The sequence below is a fragment of the Balaenoptera ricei genome, chromosome 7 (assembly GCF_028023285.1).
Source record: "Balaenoptera ricei isolate mBalRic1 chromosome 7, mBalRic1.hap2, whole genome shotgun sequence".
NCBI classification, from domain to species: domain Eukaryota; kingdom Metazoa; phylum Chordata; class Mammalia; order Artiodactyla; family Balaenopteridae; genus Balaenoptera; species Balaenoptera ricei.
In genome coordinates this window covers 91,500,357-91,522,776 of record NC_082645.1, presented here as the reverse complement: position 1 = coordinate 91,522,776, position 22,420 = coordinate 91,500,357, and the positions used below count along the sequence as shown (strand labels likewise).

General features: G+C 44.2%; 1 pseudogene; it reads right to left on the bottom strand.

Moving 5' to 3' along the window:
* LOC132368808 (mitochondrial import inner membrane translocase subunit TIM14-like) overlaps positions 1-21,853 on the bottom strand; it is a 35,043-nt pseudogene extending 13,190 nt beyond the window's left edge.
* Positions 21,854-22,420: the final 567 nt, after the last annotated feature.

Genomic DNA, 22,420 nt, shown 5'->3' with positions numbered 1-22,420 from the left:
TCACATTAAAAGTCTGAATTGAAATTTTTGATGGAAGCAAAGAAATGAAGAGTTATAATATTGAGTCTGTGACCCTAGAGATTTTTCTTAATTTATACTCTTATGTCCCAGAAGGAATATATAGATGTGAGAACAGGGCCAGAGCACAGCAGACTGTATTAAGTTAACCAATACAGGTGTCCAGCTTTCTAGGCACAGTTACCCATCTCAAAGTCCCCATCCTCCCACAGTGGGTAGGGGAAGCAGCCTGGAGGAGAGGGGACAGACTGTTCCAGATGCTGAACTTCCTGGGCACCCACTCCAACTACAGAGCACTGGCAGGTGAATCTACTCCTTAGATAGTCATAAGACCAGATTTTCTTTTCATTTAAAAGAAAGGTGGGTTATCTATCTATATCTATCTATCTATCTATCTATCTGTCTGTCTGTCTGTCTATCTATCTATCTATCCATGTATCTGTCTATCACTTATCTATCATCTATCTATATCTATTTTGAATAGACAATTAAAAATATTATAGTAAAATATTTTCCCTTCATTCCTTGCTTCCTCTCTCCCTTACCTGCCTAATTCTCCATTCCCTGCCATGACCATCATTCCTCTTATTTTTCTCCATACCCTTCCAGAGTTTCTTAATGTAAAACAAATACAAGTATATATACTTATCCCCTCCCCCCTCACTTTTATGCCAAATCTGGAATGTTCTATATACTGTTCTCCTTTGCCTTATTATTTTTAAACTTAGCAATATATCCTGGAGATCATCTCATAAAAGTACATGGAAATCTTCCATATTTTAAATTTTTCATTGCTGTATAGTATTCAGAGTCTATGCTTGTACCAAGGTTTATTTAATAAGCTCCCTATTGATGGACACTTGGTTTGATTCCCATTTTGTCATTTCAAACAAGTCTGCAAATGAATAACATTTTACGTATGGTTTATCACGTGGGTATGAGTTAATCTGTAGGATAAATTCTCCAGTGTGACCTTCTGGGTTGAAAAGTATTTGTATTTGTAATTTTGATAGATGTGTCCAAATTTCCCTCCGTGGGAGCTGTGCTGGTTACACTTCCATCAGCAATGCACGAGAGACCACATTCTCTCACTGTGTGTGTGTGTGTGAGAGAGAGAGAGAAGGAGGGAGGGAGAGAAAGAGTGAGAGGGTGAGGGAGAGAAAGAGGGGTGGTTTAAATTTGAAAGTTTATTTATTTATTTATTTAAAAAAATTATTAGCACCTTTAATTATTTATTTATTTATTTATTTATTTATTTATTTTTTGGCTGTGTTGTGTCTTCGTCTCTTTGCGAGGGCTTCCTCCAGCTGCGGCAAGTGGGGGCCACTCTTCATTGCGGTGCGCGGGCCTCTCACTATCGTGGCCTCTCCTGTTGCGGAGCACAGGCTCCAGACGTGCAGGCTCAGTAATTGTGGCTCACGGGCCTAGTTGCACCGCGGCATGTGGGATCTTCCCAGACCAGGGCTCAAACCCGTGTCCCCTGCATTAGCAGGCAGATTCTTAACCACTGCGCCACCAGGGAAGCCCAACTTGAAAGTTTTGATAGTATTTAAATAAGAGGTATGGAGTGAGAGAAGGAAGTGGGAGAAGCCCTTCTGGGTTCCCATAATGTGAACAAGAAGCAACAGTGACTCTAGATAATAATAATAACACTAATAGCTAATATTTATATAGCACTTATGTGTTTGGCACTAAGTGCGTTACTATATTCACTCATTATTAGATTAGACATGGCTCATTTTCATTTGATTGTCTTGTGATTAAAAAAAAAGTGAGTATTGACTATGTGCCAGACACTCTGTTAGGTGTTGGTTGTTGTAATTTTTGTTGACAGAAGTCCTGCCAAATGTTGACGGAAAGGGAATTTGGGAGGAAGTTCTTACCTACACCAAGATACCTTAGGAAATACCAACAGTGGTTCTGTTTCAGGTGCTGTGTAATGTCTCCCAAAGGAGATTCGCCTTGAGAGCTGCAACACAAAGCAAGGTGTGTGGTTGACTCACCTGGAATATTATGAAGCAGAGCAAATCCCAATAGTTGCTTTACTACACACGTGTATGATGGTCTGTTTGTTTCATGTTTCTTTGTTTAATAATTATGGTTTGGGGCTAGAGATGTAGGAATGGGAAAGGAAGGTTTTTGATTTTGTGTGAGCCGATTATGTGTGTGTGTGGTAATACTAAACTAAGAAATAAATCCAGTTCGGCTACATATCAGATTTAGTCAATAGCTGGCAGTTATAATTAGCACATGCAATGTATCACTGCAAAGGAATATTGAGAAGGCAAAAAAAAAAAAAAATCTGAATGCATATAAATGGAAAATACCTTCCAGTCCTGCAGGTAGATATACTGGAGCTGAGTGGCAAAAATAAATAAATAAATAAATAAATAATCAGAGGCCAGAACTAATTAACCTTGAGAGCTAGTGTCTCCCATTATTTTCTAGTTTTTCTCTCTTTTTTCCCTCTGTCCTAGGTCATCTTCAAGATTACTCCAGAACTCTGTAGTCTTCACTTCTGTCATTGGCTTCCAGACTGTCCCTTCATCTGGGCTAGCCTACCTTCCTGGTCCTGATCCCAAGCTGTTCTATAGTGGCAGGAGATGATTAGTCTTTGTTCATCTGCTCAGTTATCCCTACATCCCATACCATGGGGCTGTAATAGCCATGATACCCTTATCTTCAGGATAGAGTTGAATAATAGAGGGGGTTTTAGGGAGGACCAACTATGGTAGAGTGTTAGACAGTGGAAAATAGTTTTAGGAACAGTATTAATAGCCAGGGAAAGTGTTTGGGGTAGGAGAATAGTCTTCTGGGGCTATCAATGCTATTTGGAAAGGGAAAGATAGGGGATTTTAGTTGGGAAAATAGTTTACAGTAATTGAAGATTGTTTCCAAGTCAGAAGCAGAGAATTGGGTTCTGACTCTAGAAATCTGGTTAAATACTGTTTCCGTCAAGGTCCTTTCAAGTTAATGTAAAACACAATAGGTATTTTAAAAAGTGTGAGACTCAACAGAGGTTCATGGATACAGGTATCATATCTGGGAATAACCTGCCTGAGCTCAGAAGCAACTGCCCACTTTAGATGGGACATGTCCTCTACTATATGCCACAGCCCCTGCTTGGCCCATTAACTGAGCAGTAGACTGGCCAGGCCCTTGAGTGTGTGATCCCTGTCATAGAGGAGTTTGTAGCTAGAGAATCTAGATGTGTTTCTTGGATTAAGGCATTTCACCTTGTTGATGTTTTCTAGGCAGACTATCATTACCTTTTGTTAACCTTTGATGGGTGGCTTCCTGAATTTTTAGACCTATACTTGACACTCCTTAAGATGAGGACCAAGTCCATCCCTTTGGTCTTGGGCCATATTCTTCCCTAAGAAATCCCATTCATACAATGACTTCAATTACACAAGGACTCTTTCATGCCTTCAGCTCAGTCTTCTCTTCTGAGCTCCAGACCTAATGGATGATTTAAAGGCAACTCATTTAACACATGTGAGATGGAGCTCATGTTGTCCCTATGAAACCTGATTTTCTCCCAGTGTTCTCCCAGGGACAGATGCCACCATCTACCCAGTGGCTCAAGTCAGAAACCTGGAGTCATCTATGACCTTACCTCATTTCCCATATCCAGTCCATTGCTAAGTCCTCTTGATCTTACCACCTTAATATCTCTTGAGTCTGTCCTTATTTCTCTAACTCTACCCCTGCCACCCTAGTCTAGGCTACCGTTATCTCCCTCCTGAGTAACTAATACTACCTCCTAACTGGTCTGTCTGCATTTGTGTTCACTTCCCTTCCATTCATTTTCTGACTAACCCTAGCGTGCTCTTTTCAAAGGCATATCTCATGCTAACATATATTTCCCTCAGGGATGCTTTCTCAGCCCTTCACATTACTTATCACTGTAGCAATTTTACAGTTTTGAGTGTGATTCCTCAATTATTGTCTGCCTTTCCCTGTAGACTGTCAACTCTTGAGGATTAGTGGCCATATCTGCTTTTGTTTATTTTTCTCATATCCCTAACCCTTAGTGTGATATATAGCACATAGTAGGCATTCAGCAAATCTTCCCTGTAATACTTAGCACAGAGTTTTGTACTTAGTCAGTGCTCAATAAATATTAGGTATTTATAAATACCAAATATCAATTGAGTAAATTGACATTCAATTCCAAAAAAGAATTAATAATTAGTTATCAACCTATCTAAAAGTACAAAGGAAGTCTGCAAACCTCTATTTTCCATAGGATGTAAAGGAATTCTTGTCAGGGTTTTTAGCTGCAAGTGACAGAAACTGAGTCTGGCTTATCATGCAGGGAAGGGGTTTGTTAAAAGTGTACAGGGGAATTCATGCAATCATTGAGAGGACAAAAGAACCAGGCTAGAGGCTAAACTTCCAAAAACATGCCTACAGCTGTGCCTTCAGACTGGTCTGATGGGGAAGCCAGCGCTGCCACCACCATGCACTTGACACTATAATCTGTTCTGCTGAACGTCTGCACCAGGAACTAGACTTGCTGCTCGACCAGTGCATCTGATTGGCAGAGCCCAGGTCACATGTCTTCCCTGCAGCTGCAAGGGAGATAGGAAAGTGAGCTGCTCCCCAAACATAAGAAGCATATCTAAAACATGTCAGGCAGCCACCAACATGACTGATGTCCTCTCCAAATGGACGGTCAAAGTCTTCACTTGCCCCTAGATCATAATTGTGCATTTGGATAGCAGCGTGTATCAATAAGCATAGTTATATAGGTGAATGGTAAGCGCTTGGCCCAGAGTGCTGTGAACTCCTTTCCTACCTTTATAGCTGATTTTGTATTTCACCGTTAGATGCTTTAGTTTAACCATCTAGAAAATGAATGTAATACTATCTACCAAATGCTGAGATTCAGCAGCAATAGTAATGTATTTTGAGGTCCTGGGATAAAAACCACTTCAAAGATTTACTGTATAATTATTTAAAATAGATGATTTCTAATGAAAATGCTAAGTTTAAAGCGATTGATGGCTTCTCAGGATGCAAAATGGGCAATGCCTGGTATATTAGCTTAATAAAACCAGTCCCAAAAATGTTTGCCTAACTCTCCTTCCCGCTCTTCTGTGGGCATTAAAAGGCAGAAATATGCAGGAATGGTAATGGGCGTAATCAGTCACAACATACGAGCTTATTATATTGGCTGCTTGTACAGTCGGAGTTTTCTAAGGTTAATCAGAGCCCTTTTGCAGAATTCACTGGGTTGGACTTTCTAATACATCTTCATCCCAGGTAGGTAGGTCGAGAGGCAGAGACACTCCAGATGAGGCCCTGATAACACCATTTACATGTGATTCAGCATGAGAGAATTGCACGTGAAAAACACAAATCTCTTTTCTTTTAGCCATGGGATCTGAAATCTTTTCTAACCAAACAATATCAGCAATTGATTCCTCTTACAGCTCCCCTTTCTTTTCTTTTCTAGTTCTATTTTTTTTTTAAGCTTGGTAGCCTTAGCTCCATTCTTCCCCAAGGCTGCCAGTCAGTTCTTTGTCCCTGACTGTTCTTCAAAGAATGGCAGCCCCAGCCTCTTAATCCCTCTCAACCTCTTCTTTTGTGCATTGCCCTCCCCAGAAATGCCTTCATGGATCCTCATCCTTCCCTGGGACACTCCTTCTTTTCTCATTCATCAATCTAGTCTCTAGATTTCCAAGATAAGGTCATGATGCATCTGTGTCTCTTCTTTTTCCAGTCTGTAGCAAGCCCTGGTCATTTTTTCTTTCTCCCTTTCTCTCATCAGCTGGAACAGCTATGCTGTTCTCCCTGTAACAGACCATAGTTCTGCAAGCAAAGTAAATCTCATAACATTGCCCCCATGTTATAAGGTATCAATACTTTATATGGACTGCGGCAGGTTCTCTTTGCCTGTCAATAAAGTGGGGCACGTAAGGATGGGTACATCAGGCTCCTGCATCACTTTATACCAGCTGAACTGATCTCAGTGTGGGAATAATTTAGAGAGACTCTACCAACCCCAGTACACTCAAGCTGATTTGGTGGCAAGCTTATTTGAAGGGAAAAAAGCATCGAGAGTACCTTTTTTTGGAGCAGTCACTAGATGCAGGCACTCAAAAAAGATTTTATGAGCTGAATCCGGCCCCCGATCAGCCAGTGATTGACTTTGACAGGAGAGGGAAAGGCACAAAGCCTCCCCAAATGGCATACAAATTACAGTGGGGTGGCCATAGACTGTGATGTGATGTTGGTGGGAGATTGAGTATTTATTAAAATATCTTTTGTCAGCCAGATTTATTTATGTCTTTCTTCATAAGATGTGATAGTTTAGCATCAGTGCATCTAAATGAAATAATTTGCTAAAGGTCAAATGCAATTCCCTCCAGCCAGTTTTCATTTACCTTCTAATTAATAACTAAATGTTCACACATACATTAGCCTAAGGCTCATGCATAAAATAATAACTGCCATTTATTGATCAACTATTATATCCCAGGCATTTTGAATACGTTATCTCAAATTCTCACAAACCCAGAAGGTAGGAATACCCCTTTAATAGAGGAGGAAAATGATGCTTCAAGAGGCTAAGTGATTTGCTGTTGGTCAGGCAATTAGTGTCTGAAGCCCAATGCTCCATGCTTTCTCATACCATGCTATAGGGCAGTGGCTTCCTGCAAGGGTTTGATGCCTTGTACCATCTGGTGTCACTGACAAATGGGAAGATGAGAGATCCGTATGGAAGACTGTGACTTTCTGAGTCAAACACTTCCCCACTGGAGGAGGTTGCGTTGCCCAAAGCGTGTACTCTTTGATGGCTGTCATGGTGCTAACAGCTGCATAACTAAGGTGGAGACCTTGGAGAGAGGGGCCAGAAGAGCTTCTGAAATGACAAAAGCTTTAGGAAATGGGCCCTCTGAGAAATCTTTGATTCTACAGAGCCAGTGTGGGCTGAGCTTCTCTAAGAAGGGATGTGTCTTAGTATGTCTCAGCTCATATTACTTCTCTGGGTGAATGGGTATCCTGATGGGTCAGTGAAAAATAGATCTTCCTCTGCAGAATCTAGGTAAGAAGCCATTCTTCCTACTTTTCTATTGACCTACAGTAGCCCAGGTATTCCACAAAGGAAAATTACAAAGATTCCTGGTATTGGGACTGTACTGTTACATGGAACTCTCATACTCATAAAAGGAGGGAGAGAAGGAGGCATGTGCATATTTGGGAGGGGGCAAAATGCTGTCCAGTGCTAGGTTCCTTTTCATTCAATTCAGTTTTCTTCCCCTATCTTTTCAGTTGAGGGAGGGGTTGCAATGAAATCAGAAGAACATGCTTTGAACTTGTAAGGCAGATTTAGACATGCCTCACCTGGAGAGGTAGGTGAAATAAAGCGAAATGGAGATTCACAACCAAATAGTGATTTCTAAATTGTGGGCATTAAAAATTAGTTTGAAGTTTATTATCAAGTCATTACTTCTAGGGAGAGGCTGGCAGAATTGAAAAGTAGGTAAAACGAGTTTCTGTAGCTCTCCAGCCTTCTCTCTGGGTTCTGTTTCTATGTGTCCTGGACTTCAAAACTCTAATAAATTAGCCATTATACAAATCCACTGCTTATTTTTCTTCCACATTACTTTTGGTATTGAATTTGTAAAATTCATCCAAATCTCTAAACTCTTAATATTTTAAATTTGAATAAACTAAGTTTTGAAACATTTATTGAGTAGTTATTTGACATCATGTTTAAATGATAAAATCACTACCCTCTGACCTCTCAGAGTTCTCCTTTCCATTATGCCTGTAATTTTGATAAATTTCCATCTGGTGGTAATTCCTTGCTCCAGATGCATAGACCCAGGACATTACCTGCTTCATAAATCATAAGAGTAGTTTCTCAAAAGTGAGATGTGAATTCCTTGCATCAAATTACCTAGGACCTATTTCCTTGTTAAAACACAGAGTCGTGAGCCCCAACCCTATATCCACCTAATTAGACTCTTTGGGGCCTTGGGTTCAGGAATCTCCATTTTTAAAAAGCTTCCTTGGTGATTCTGACGCAGGTAAGTTTCAAGAATCACTAGTTTTGAGAAAAACAGAAATTCAAATAAGAAAATCTAAATATAACTCTTAAAATAGTAAAGGCAATATAGAAAGTGATACTCTGTAGAGAACTTAGAACAACATCCAAAGAACTACTGTAAAAAAATCTATGTTCGGGTTAAGTTCTTTGTCCCACTAGACTTTTTTTTTTTTTTTTTTTCACACACACACACACTGTATTTTATTTTTACAAGAGATAAATAGACTGACACCAAGCATTGTACATGGATGACCACAACAAAAGCAACAATGATTGCAATTACCAAACATGAAACACACTCATACTATGTCATAATATTGACATTCAGTCCAGCAATCCTCCACTGTAACAGCACTAGACTTTGATTATTATCAATCATTGTTTATTTGTAACTTGACTTTTCCTTTTTTCCCTTTAAGCAAAACTTCCCAATTTTCAATTACTCTTAGAGTGTAGACTAATCCTTTGGCCTCTCTTCACAAGCTACTGGCAGTCTTTCTCATCCTGCAGCTTTTACTGGAAAACTTTAGGACACTGACCTCCTTATAGTATCTCATCACCTGGCCAAGATTCAGCCAGTCTCTTCCCCAAGAAATCCTGGCTTTATTAATCTCATAATAGTCCTGAGACCACCTTCCCTCTTCTTGTGTTTCATCACTTTGAAGCAGAAAAAGAAATACATAAATAAATAAGGATAAGACCAAACAGTAATTTGCATAAAATTAAGAATTTTTTTTCCAGTAAGGAAAATGTCCTTTTGGCAACCAAACCACACCTTCCCTTCTGCAACTGGTTCCTCCAGACGTGGCAGAGGAATTATTTTTGCTTAGCTGGATGATTATTCTTCAGCTAAATTAGCAACTACACAAATCCCAGCTGTTTTATTTCCTTCCATACTACTTTGGATATTGAATTTGTAAAAATCAACCAAACCTCTTTTCTCTCTCTTAGTATTTTAAATATTTATTTATTTATTTGGCTGTGCTGGGTCTTTAGTTGCGGCATGTGGGATCTTCGTTGTGGCACGAGGGAACTAGTTCCCTGACCAGGGATTGAACCCGGGCCCCCTGCATTGGGAGCATGGAGTCTTAACCACTGGACCACCAGGGAAGTCCGTCTCTTAGTATTTTAAATTTGAACAAGCCAAACAAGCTTTAAAGCATTTATTGAGTAGTTACATGACAATATCACACAAAATACTTTTAGACATTCCAGGGCAATATATTAAGCTGCTCTGCAAAATGTCCCTCTTTTACTATGTTCAAGACATTTTGTTTTCACTTTCCAATTCTTGATGAAGAAATTTAATATTGGTTTTGTTTCATCTCCAGCTTCTGCCTACTGGGAAAAGAATTTCTAGCAATTATCACAAAGTGTCAACAGAATAAAAATCATCTGAATATTTCATATGATTTTGAAATCTTTGGTTGGCTGCAGGGAGGGGTTGGATTGTCATGATGAGATATTACTTGTATAACCTGGCCATTAAGGAATATGGTAGTGCCTCAACTGACTGATGAGTCATTCATTCATTCACTCATCATTTCAACAAACGTATATCAAGGATCTGTTTTGCTTTGTAGTGTTTTAGGTGCTGGGAAAGAAAGATATGTCTGAAATTGGCTTTTCCATCAAAGTAATCACCATGATTTAGTGGAAGATAAATGCAAAACAAGATAGAAGGTACATATGTATATATTGATACACTTCTCTCACAGAGATACTTGGTTCCTGGTGTCCTAGGCAATACAGAAGGGGAAAAGTTCCCAAGGGAATGTTGGGGTTTGGTCTGACTTTCATACTACTTCTACAGCCAATTCGAATTGAGTCCTGGAGTCTTCTTTTCTCAGTTAAGGAATGCCAACATCTGCCTCTGATCTTGACCTTCTGTGACTCTGGATTATTGATTTATTGGTACTCTTGGAAGTAACTCCTCATCACTCCTCTTAACTACCTCAACCTCTTACATCACTTGGAGAGCTTGTGGAAAGTCTTGAGAGAGTTGCTCCAAAGAGCTGTCAAGTTGTCAAAATTTAAGAAATGTTTCCAAGAAAAAGGGGGTGCAGTCCATACCGAACACTACTGTGGGCCTTAAACAATGGTGAACCTAGTGTTCATTTGACTTGATGGCACAAAATAATTCATAGCCACATCTATACAAATGAAAGTAGGTAGCCCTTACTTCCAAATTAGCTCTATTGTGTTCTGGACAGAGGAAGATTCTGTCGGTAAAACAGCTGAGAAGAATTATTACATTTTAGTTCAATATTATATAGATCATTTACATTAAAATTGGGGCTTCCCTCCTATGTGGTTAATGATTAAGAGTTTGGGCTTTGGGGCCAGAATGTCTTTGTTCCAGTCTGGCTCCATCCTTTATTCACAGGGTAATATTGGGCAAGTTACTTTTCCTCTTTGGACTTCAGTTTCCTTATCTACAGAATGAGAAAAATAGTAGGACCTGCCTTGAGGGGAATCATGAGGATTACATGAATAATTCCTTCAGGACATTGTAGATACCCAATACGTGCAAACTATTATGATTATCTGTAGTTTGGGAGTATTCCACATTCCGCTTCCATTTCTCCGGGTTGCGCCATTCTGGAGACACATGAAGGTGTCTTTTTTTTTTTTTTTCTTTTTAACATCTTTATTGGAGTATAATTGCTTTACAATGTTGTGTTTAGTTTCTGCTGTATAACAAAGTGAATCAGCTATACCTATACATATATCCCCATATCCCCTCCCTCTTGCATCTCCCTCCCACCCTCCCTATCCCACCCCTCTAGGTGGTCACAAAGCACCGAGCTGATCTCCCTGTGCTCTGCGTCTGCTTCCCACTAGCTATCTATTTTACATAAGGTGTCTTTTTTAGACTTGGAACATGTTGTTATTTCTGATTACTACCATTATTACTGATACATTCATCCAACCCATGCATTTAAAGAGATCTGGAGTCCCTCTACTCACAAGAATAGCACGTATTACCCTACAAGGCAGCTGTAAAAGTAGGCACTGGCTCATGTGCCTGAGGCCTAGTGAAGTTCAGGAGGCTGAAGAGAACCTCACAGATCACAGAGTGAGATAACATTCTTTATTTGGCTTCTTAGAAATCTAAGTCCAGTGGCAAGCGCATGAATGGTGAGAAAGAGGACAGTTGTGGCTTCAGTCAGATGCATCTGTTCTCTGAGCTTCTTCCCATCCCCAGGACCTCCACGGAGCAACATGGAATCACTGAGAAATGTGAATGGGAATCCATGTATTGCTTAGAGTCTGCGTGCAGTTCTCTACAGCCCTGAGGACTTTTCTAAATTATTTCCTTTTTTGACTTGGTAACTCATCCACACGGCTCACACATTAAAAAGTAGAAATAGGCATAGAGTGGAAATTCTCCTTCCTCCTTCTTCATTCCTACTAGTTCTCACCACCCGCATAAGTAAACCTCATTATTTATTTCTTATGCAACATTTCAGGTTTACTGCATGGTAACATCCCAGCACCACTGGCTTCATGGCTGTGGAGGACGAATGTGCCGTCGTCACCAGGGCCCCAGGGTCAGGAGGGCCCTGCGCTTGCCTAATGCTCTGCTCTTGTTCTCTTGAAATTCTTAATTTTTCAACCCCCTCAATTTCATTTTTCACTGGACCCTGCAACTTATAGAGCCTGTCCCACGTGCCAGACATGGTTCTTCACTTTGCTTTTTTGCTTAACTGTAGATCTTTTTTTTTTTTTCCCCCGGCTTGCAAGATCTTAGTTCCCTGACCAGGGATTGAACCCGGGCCCTCGGCAGTGAAAGTGCAGAGTCCTAGCCACTGAACTGCCAGGGAATTCCTAAGATCTTAAAGATCTTTTCACATTTATATATAAAGAATTTTCCTCCTCCTCCTCCTCCTTCTCCTTATGGCTGCCCAGTAGTCTATCTGTGAGGATTTAAAAAACTATATACATGGCTACTTTAGAAAACCCCTTAGGAATCCCAATCCCAATTTCCAGTTCTTCAATGCTTCCAAACTTGGGAGAGAGAAAAAGATTTGTTGAGCGAAGTACCGGAGAATCTTCCCTCTGGCTGGGTCCCTCACTCCGCCTGCATGGTTTAGAAGCCCTCAGAAGCACCTCTCATTTCTTTACCAGCTTCCTGGCCAGCAGTGTCCCCACCCCCACGGCTCCTTCCCCGTGACCCCCTCCCTGCTTTACCTTTCAACTCCCAGTTACTGAAATGCTTGATGACAAGGCATCATCTGGGCTCCATCAGTCAAAGCAAACTACTTCTATCTTTGCCTCTATCTGGAGAAAATACTTTGGGCTGAAGGACATAGTGGCCATCAGAGACCCACTTTTTTTTTTTTTTTGGCCAAGTTGGGTCTTCATTGCTGAACTTGGGCTTCCTCTAGTTGGGGCGAGGGGGGGCTACTCTTTGTTGCGGTGCGCGGGCTTCTCGTTGCGGTGGCATCTCTTGTTGCGGAGCACGGGCTCTACGTACGCAGGCTTCAGTAGTTGTGGCACACGGACTCAGTAGTTGTGGCTTGCGGGCTCTAGAGTGCAGACTCAGTAGTTGTGACGCACGGGCTTAGTTGCTCCGCGGCATGTGGGATCTTCCCGGACCAGGGCTCAAACCCGTGTCCCCTACATTGGCAGGCGGATTCTTAACCACTGCACCACCAGGGAAGTCCCAGAGACCCACTTTTAAAACTCCCCTTCCATTCCTTCTCTATTCCTACTAATCATCATTTCTGGATAAATCTATGGTCATGGCTCAACAATTTGCCTGCTTTTGAGAAGACAGCCTAGGCCCTTGGTCCTCAGGAATCTCCCAATGGTGAGAAGGCACCAGAGTAATGTCCTGAAACTCATAACTTATTTTGAAGCAGCCAATAGCTCGGTCTCCATTACAGGCCTACATCCCCAAAATCCCCTCTGGTAGTTAGAGATGCCTGTTCACTCTTTCAGGAAACAGCCCTGCAGAGTAGGAAGTGTACTTTGCCGTAGCCTTTCTGAGCAGCTGTCCCTTTGGGAAGAACAGAGCTTCATATGAAGCCCACATTCCCTGAGAGTCTAGTGCTGGGGGCCTTGTACACAAGCACAGGTCCTGCCTGTCACCCGTCCTCTGCCCATGGCTTGGGTTCAAGGTCATGGATGTGCATCGTTGCATCAGACCTAGCTGTTCCCGTGTGAGTGATAAATGATGAGAGCCCTCCTGCAGAGCCCAGAGAGATGCTGCAAACAGAAGCATGTGGTTGCCACTGGGCCTTGACCCTTCCAACAGCTGGATGGTGCACCCCCTGGTGTGTACTCATGCAGCGCAGACACACAGAAGGGAATGGTGAGGCAGGTGGGTGGGAGAAGGTCCACAGCCTTGTTAAGTTCCCGCCTCTGTTCCTCACCAGAGTACCACAAACACCCAACGTCTTACGGCTCCTTGCTTCAATCAAGCCATGCCCTTGGCACCTGAAAGGAAGATGAACTAGATGCTAACAACGCACTTCTGGAGTCCAATTCCGCTGCCAGGGAAAGCTTCCAGGTGCCCTGAGATTCCACCGGGAGAAAGCAAGGCTGCAACTCCAATTAAACGTCATATTGAGTACTTTGGTCTCAGTACACTCTATTTGTTTAGTTTATTCGAATATTTGATAAGAGAAGTGCTGCGGTGGCAAAAATTAATTATAATAAGAAAGAATGATCTTAAGAGAGAAAGGGGGAAAATGTTAAGAAGCCATAGATGGTTTCTCCCCACACCTGCCAGCAATTAATTAATCACTAATCCGTTCATTATTTTCAACTCCATCCCCTGGACAAAAAAATAAGGTTATTATTTTTAAATGTCTAATTAAAACATGTTGAAAGACAATCTCTAAAATGGGTTTGGCCAGTGCTAATCACATCTGCGACATGGTTGGGGAATGCTGAAGTGCAGTCTTGGGGCTTTCTGGAATTGGAGGAATCTTTTCTCATCAAAACGCTGCACCTGGGCTTCCCTGGTGGCGCAGTGGTTAAGAATCTGCCTGCCAGTGCAGGGGACATGGGTTCGATCCCTGGTCCGGGAAGATCCCACATGCTGTGGAGCAACTAAGCCCATGCGCCACAACTACTGAGCCTGCGATCTAGAGCCCACGAGCCACAACTACTGAAGCCCACTAGCCACAACTACTGAAGCCCACTAGCCACAACTACTGAAGCCCATGTGCCTAGAGCCCGTGCTCCGCAACAAGAGAAGCCACCGCAATGAGAAGCCCGCGCACTGCAACGAAGAGTGGCCCCTGCTCGCCGCAGCTGGAGAGGGCCCGCGCGCAGCAACTAAGACCCAACGCAGCCAAAAATAATAAATAAAAAAAAAAACAAAAAAAACCGCTGCACCTTTAAGGCCTGTTTTCCTCACGGCTCACCATGGGCTGCTTCTCACTCCAGTTATCAGTGGGCAAAGGCAGGGTGAGAACAGTCAACAGTGGTCTCTACTGCCTTCCTGCAGGGGGTGGACGGTGGTGGGGGGCAGGGGTGGGGACGGAGGATTTTTACTGCAGTCATCCTGGGCTACTGGTTGGAATATCTATATTTATAGCAGTGTTAATGAGGCCTAATTCACATACTCTAAAATTCACCCTGCATTCTATTTTAACCCACTGCAATGAACTCAGTGCTGTACCTCCGCTTGGGCTGAGGATGGCTGGATGGAGTTCTACGAGTTTTGTACATTTCCATCTAGAGCCAAGGCCAGAGTCCATCCCAGAGCCGGCAGCCCACACAGCTGCTTCTCACCCTGTTTCTTTATTACCTACTCGCCCTTCTCCGCTCTTGGCAGGTGAGAATGTTTCCCCAAAGTGATTTACAGCGACGTGTGTCAGGACGGGTCTGACACTGATTGAGTCCCTTATCTCCTTCCTGTGTCCTCCCAGCTGACGGCCTCGCCCCCGGGTATCAATCAGTGTATCAGCTCCCCACTCCTGGGTGAGCCAGGAGCTGTCAGAGATGCATTCCGACTGGCATCTTCATCAGAACTGCCGCCTGCCCCTCATGGCTTAAAGAGTCTTTCTAAGGCGTACAGGGAGAAGAGGTGCCTACACCGTTCCCGACCAAACTGTCACAGCTTCGGATGATTCCATGTGTTTTGCACAAATTTGGAGAATCCGGTTTCTAAAAGGCAGCACTGGGGACACTTACCTGCATCAGCTGTTCAACCTCCAAATCCCTGGCAGGATGTTGATAGGGGTGGTGACAGCCTCACCTGGCAAGCTCCCTCCCCGGCCCCCACCTCCCAAATCAACATGATGTCCTCTTAGCAGGGGCTGCAGTCACAGAGAGTTTTGTGTTCTAAGGCTGATGCTTTAGAAGAAGGCAAGTGAGGAGCGTATGAGAGAGGGGAGACATCAAGACACCAAATGAACACAGGAATGGAGCGGGGTGGAGATGCAGCCCCTAAAGACTCCACGGGAGATAAAGACACGGGGAGAATGAAACAGAACATCCGTCTAAGCCTGACTTTTGAATTGGCCCCAAATGCGGTGACATTTTCTTTTTTGGCTGCTTTGAAAAAGGAGGAGAGGAGAAAATGTAGACTCTGACATTAAAGATGGATGGGGCTTAGACAAACTGAACAGTTTTGAAGGTTTGCCCAGCGCTGGCGAGACTGAGGGCAGGTCTCCGTGGGGCGCATCTGGGAGAAGTGTGCTCTTTTTTCCTTAACCCAGAGGAAGCTGCATAACGAAATGGCGGCTTTCAGCCCAGGCCCAGGCAGGGAGGTGTAATATTTAACATCGCATTGGCTGGCGGGCTTGCTGGGGCTCCTCACGCGCTTTAGGTTAACGTTTGCAGCAGGAACCTGGCAGGGCCTCTGAGTGGTGAGGGGCTTGGCAAAGGGGCGAGGCCAAGGTGCTGAGTTTTCTGGCCTCCTGGGGAAGGCACCGGTGGAGACCCCCCACCCCAGGCAGAGACTGTCTGTTCCGGGCCTGGCTTTGCATTTGACTTTAAAAGCAGATTCGGCTGGCTGGCCCCTCTGCGTGTGAATGGCATTTTGAAGGAGCAGAAATCTCATTAAAAGAGAACTATTGACCCCTCTGTCTGCATGCTTTTGACTCTCTGCTAACCTTCCGTTTGTGCCCTGTGATTCTTTAACGTGGGAAGTGGTAATTGGAGAAGAGATTAGAAAGAGGGACGAGACAATGACGGCCTGTGACACTGACTACCAAGGACTCGAAGGCCACTCCATCTATAATGTCCTCTTGGCTGCCACAAAAGGGAGACTTCTTGTTCCCATCACCCCAGATCGTGTTGATCCAGAGAGGCTCCAAAGCCAGCATGTCTTATTCATCCTAGTCTTCCGCAGTCTCCAGTACGGGTTCTAGGCTGGCACCCACTACGTTCTACACCTGTCTGTGTTTACATCTGTCTGTGTCTAGCTGAGAGCAGCCTCTAATGAATTTCTCCTCTGGTAATCATTCACCAGGAAAGGTTAGAAATACCAGGCAACCTGGGGGCCAACAGAGACAAGGCCAGGCACATGGACGGGGAAACACACACATCCAGGATGGAAAGCAAGTGACGTGAACAGCTAAAAAAAAAAAAAAAAAGACATTCTGCTTTAATGGCATAGATCGTCACCAGACTGCAGGGGTCATAGCTGGTGCAGGCGGCAGGGAAAGAATTTCTTGTGGCGTGCAGGTCGAATCTGCTTCGGTTGGCTTTGGCTGCCACGGTGACCCCCTTGTTGATGAGTGTAGCTGAATTAACTCCCCCCTGCCTTTGGGCTCCCCTCCCTCCATGCAACACAGACTGAAATAGTGGGGTGGCAGGCGGTGGCGGTGGGGGGCTGTGTTGGGGAGGGGACCGCAGGGACCTTCCATCTTGTTAATGTAACACTTCCTTACGTGATGGGAGCTGAGAGCAGCCTGTAATGAATTTCTCCTCTGGTAATCATTCACCAGCGCATCGTGACCCGTGTGTTTCTGCCGTGCTACGCCATTTCCAGACGTTCGCGGTGACTTGTCAGCACCTAGTAAAAATGACTCGGACACGACCCATCTCTTCATGCCATGCCCTCCTCAGCTGCCTTTAGTCTCGGTTGAGAGAAGGAGTAGGTGGGACCACCTGGAACAGCAGCCGTAGACTCCGCGGCTGTGGTCTCATTTCAGGCCCATCTCGCAGGCAGATGAGTGCAGGCGTGCCAAGTCCGTGGGCGCTCTTGTTACGCCGAGCCATGTTCTTTGGTCCAAATGGTTCCAAAGTGGCCTTTGCCTTTTACACCTGTTGTTTCTTGCTGCATGGTGAGCCGTTTCTTTTATTGAGAAGGCATGGGTGCAAATGATTGTACAATTAGGCATCTGGGCACCCCATGGGTTCTTACCAACTCTGGTGTGAAGATGCATTGATGGCGGGGGACGAGGCTATCGTCTGAGCGTCGCCATCTGCAACTGTAATTCTAGCCATGTGGTCAATCGTAAGAAGGGGTTTATAACCAGCTTTTACTGCATTTGTGGATCACGGTGATTAAACGACAGATGGGAAATCCAACCAAGATTTCTAATCTTCACCTCTTCACTGATGGAGTGAGTGAGGGCTGAGGGAGTCACGTCATGGCCTGTGTCTAGGGCTGAGTCTATCATTAGGGCAGGCACCCCCCTGATTTTCCGTGCCTGGCTTGTACATTCATTCTTATCAGACCACAAGCACTGATTTTTGCTTTTGAAAGGATGGTTCCTGAATCCTGGAAATGTTCTAGGAAGCCCATGGTGAACAGGAAGCTTCTCAATTAGGGTTGCCAGAGAAAATATAGGATGCCCAGTTACATTCAAATTTTGGATAAACAATAAATACATTTTCAGTTTAGGCATGTCCCAAGTATTACATGGGGTTTTTTCTTTGAAGGAAAAGTGCTTTTAAAACATTGTGGTAAATTTATATAATATAAAATTGACTATTTCAACCCTAAGTACGATTCAGTGGAGTTAAGTGCGTGCACATGCTGTGCGACCATCACCACCACCATCCACTTCAAGATCTTATTCAATGTGCCAATTCTGTACCCGTTAAATAATAACACCCCCCTGCCCTGGCCCTTGATAACCTCTAATTTACTTTCTCTTTGAATTTGCCTACTCTTGGCATCTCATATTAGTGTTCCTTCTGTGTTTGGCTTAGTTCACCTTAGCATAATATTTTCAAAGTTCATCTATGTTGTAACATGTATCACAATGTCATTCCTTTTTAAGGCTGAATAATATTCCATTGTATGTACGTACCACTTTTTGTCTTTCCATTCATCTGTTGATAGACATTTGGGTTGTTTCTACCTTTTGGCTACCGTGAATAATGCTGCTATGAACATTGGTGAGCAAGTATCTATTTGATTCCCTGCTTTCAATTCTTTTGAGTCTATGTGCCTGGATGTGGAATTGCTGGATCACATGGTAATTCTATGTTTCACATTTTGAGGAACTGCCGTACCGTTTTCCACAGTGGCTCATGGAATATTTTTATTTGTTAAATCTGGCGATTCTCCAACTTTCCAACAGTATTTTAATCTGTATATATTTAACCTAAATTATCACATTTAAACAAGTAGTACCCATCTCCACACTGGAACTTGTGGGCATAATCTCTCAGTTCAGACTCTAGGAGACTTACTTCCACATTTTCCACTATGGTGAAGCACAACAGCAATAAGGAAGAAGTAATGCATTTATCTTTTAGTCTGTACAAAATAGGCCGCTTGATGTCTGTCAGAAAGGGGAGTTTATACAAGTCATTCACTCATTCATACGTTCAACAAACATTTTTTGAGCTTGCACAGTAAGAGTCAGGTATGAGTTGGGGGTCCTGATACAAAGGTGAATGAGATGCTTCCCCTTATCCCTCATTTTTGCTCCAGCCAGATTTCCCTCTGCCTCTGAATCTTTGCACCTGCTGGCCCTTCTGCTTGACACGCTCTTCCCTCTGTTCTTCCTACTCCTCTGACTCACCCTGGGATTTCAGTTCCCATCAGTCGCGATGCCCAGGGGCAGCTTCTCGGAGCCTCTCACACGCTCACGGCTCTCTGAACTTCACTTTATAGCTCCTGCCGTGATTGTCATGACAGATTTGTGTGCTTATTGGCTTTACCTATGTCTCTCTCTCTAGATTGTAAGCTCCCTGAAGGCAAGGACCACATCCGTCATGCATAGCATTGTCTCCTGGCACCTAGCAAGGCACATAGTGGGCATTTAATATAAAAACACGTTGATTATATGAATGAATGCATGCATGTATCCTTCCCATAAGAGTTAGTGGGAGATAGACAAGTCAGCATGTCAGTTTCTATGTAAAGAGCTATTAGTGAAGGGCTATGGGAAAAAGAGCAATTCTGCTGCGAGGGATTGGATTTGAGCCAGCTCCACAGTAGGATCAAGCCCGAAGATGCACTCCCAGCCTCTCTGCACGGGGGAGGCATCTGCAAAGCTTTATCCTCACTGCTTTGTACAGCACAGATTCAGACAACCGAAAAGAACTACTCCATCAGCTAGGATGTTAGAGTTTGGGGCTCAAAATTCATTTAACTCAAATGTTCACTATTTTTTATTATTATTGTTGATTTGGTTTTTTATTTTTTATTTTTTTAACATTTTTATTGGAGTATAATTGCTTTACAATGTTGTGTTAGTTTCTGCTGTATAACAAAGTGAATCAGCTATACATATACATATATCCCCATATCTCCTCCCTCTTGCGTCTCCCTCCCACCTGCCCCATCCCACCCCTCCAGGTGGTCACAAAGCACCGAGCTGATCTCCCTGTGCTATGCAGCAGCTTCCCACTAGCCATCCATTTTACTTTTGGTAGTGTATATAGGTCATTACACCTGGAAAACGCCAGATGTACATGGCTTTCCCAAGGTCACAGAGCTAGAGGCAGAACTGAGAACCCTGGGTGCCAAGCTCTGAGACCAGTGTTCTCCCACCTCCTCAGCATGTCCAAGTTCAAGGGGAGAGGAACACTGGTGGATTGCAAAACCCTCTAAAGGTTTCTTTGAACTCCCATAGGGTTTAAAAACAGTTGGCTGGAAATAGAAATGTGAATGCTCAAGGAGAGGTGAGATGAGGGGGTGGAGGAGGGAGAAAGGTGAAGAAAAAAGGCAAATCCAGAAAGGCCGCCTGCCAGGGCCCTGGAGTCAAGGCTTGGCAATGCAGCAGGGCTGCCAGGGCGGCTCGGAAAGGCCGGGCTTCAGTTCCCAGTGGAGGCAGTCAAGGGCTTGGGGATGGAGATTTATTAGTAGAGCTGTGCTCCAAACTACGGCAACCTGGCTCTTGACGGTTCTGAGAGGCCTGGGCAGCTGCGGAGGCTGCAGCCTGCCCTTTGCAAACAGAACTGCCCGGGTTTCCAGGGGAGGTTTGTTTGAATTAGGGTAGAGGAGGGGCCACACCTGACCACAGCTGCCCGGGCCTACTGGTTTGGTGAGGGGCCTGGAAAGGAGCTCCCCCAAGCCCCCCTCCCGACTCCAGGGCTTTACCTCTCTGCTGGTTCAGGACTTTTCTGGGCACCTCTGTGTGCACGTGGGCAAGGCCGGCTCGGGCGGTACCTCTGTGGAGAGAGGGGCCCTGCTCACCTGGCGCCACTGTGCAGGAGGAGGGATGCGGGACCTCTCACCTGCAGCCAAGGGTCTCTTTCTCTTGCTGCATTTGGAAGCCGGCTGTGACCGAAACAGCGCTCCCGCACACAAAATTGTCCTATGGGGTTTTTCTGGCTGGGAAGAGAGAGGACACAGGCATCATTCTCTGGATAAGCTGCAGAAACAACTTGACCCGTGGCTCCCTCGGAAGTCTCTGGCCCCATCTTCAGGGAGAACACGGAAGGCGTGTCCTTCCTCCAGGACCTCCTCACAGGGGCCCCCAGGAAGCCAGGGATGAGGAGGACTGGCCTCGGAGGGTGGGGAGCAGGCCTGGGGCTTCTAGGGGGTGGGAATCCAGGGGCAAGCCGAGCCTGGGCCTCAGTCCTTAGGCTTCTTCGGAACCTTCCCTTTTGTTGATAGAAACTAGCGTTAAAGTTACTGTGAAGCCCATGGGCAGAGGGAAGGAAGCTTCGAGGACCCACACAGGTGACATTTCCTATTCTGATCAGCACCCCCTTGTCTCACAGATCATCCCCCAGGGGAAACATTTGCTTAGGAGTTTTGTTTAGCTCAGCCTGCGACTGGATGCTGGAGCCTGTGAGGACTGGAATAGACTCACCGTTCCATGTCTTCCTCACGCTCCCCTCCCCACCCCGATCACCACCACTAATGTTGCAGGGGCAAAAGCGCCTCGGCATCCAGATGGGTCCTGTTTCCCTCAAGGATGGGCCTGCTCCAGCTTCATTTCACTGCCTCCCCTGAAGATTCTATAAACATTTCCAGAAGGATGCAGATAAGGGGGGAAAAAAAAGATCTTATGTAAACCCTAGATGGCTAGAGACCAGGAGATATTAGATTATTAAGGCTTTAAAAATATCCACAAACTCAACTAAAGGGAAGTAGGAATTTGCTTTCATTTTAACCTCTGTGATTGTCGTTAGGGTCAGTAAAACGATAGAAGCAGGCAACTCAGGAGGCACGTGATATCATAAAGATCACAAGAGGGGCTGAGAGGGAAGCTGCAGAGATATGACTGGGGTGACCTTACTGGCCAGTGAGGAATGGGGGCGGGGCACACTTGAGGGCTGCCTTTTCTGTAAATTAAGGAAGGCCAAAGAGTGATGCAAGGCAGCACCTCCTCACTGCCTTGAAGAATCTTACCTGGCCCCCCAGTCTCGATACCCTTCCCCCCCGTTGATCATGCTCGCTCTTTCATTGCTCTGCTTTGTGGTCATAGGAACACAGCAGCCTCTTTCCCACAGCAGGATCTCTATATGCTGTTCCTTCAATTGGGAAAAGTTGTCCCAGGTCCTTTGCTTAGCTGACTTCCTTATCTCTTCAGGTTTTAGCTTAAATATCACCTACTCAGGGAGGTCTTCCTTGATCAGTCGTTTACAGGGAGTGACCCTGGTAATGCTTTTTAAAAAAAGTTTCCAAGAGATATATTGTATTGATATTATATCAGATTCATTAGGTTTCATTATGATAAGTGTTGTCGACTATAAAACGGGTAAGTTGTATTTAATATATTAACCCAAATCCTGTAACATCAGTAACAAATAGCCATGTTTTGCAAATAGGAACTCAAGTGACACAAATATTATACCTTTAATATCTAGTAATTCTCTGTCAGAGCTACGTGTTTATTGCCTTCATCGAATTTACCATAAGCAATCCTTATCTTATGTGCTTGGCTGTCTGCTTTCCGTCCACTTCACTGGAGTATAAGCTCCAAGAGCTTACAAAATCAGGAAGTGCTCAAAAACATT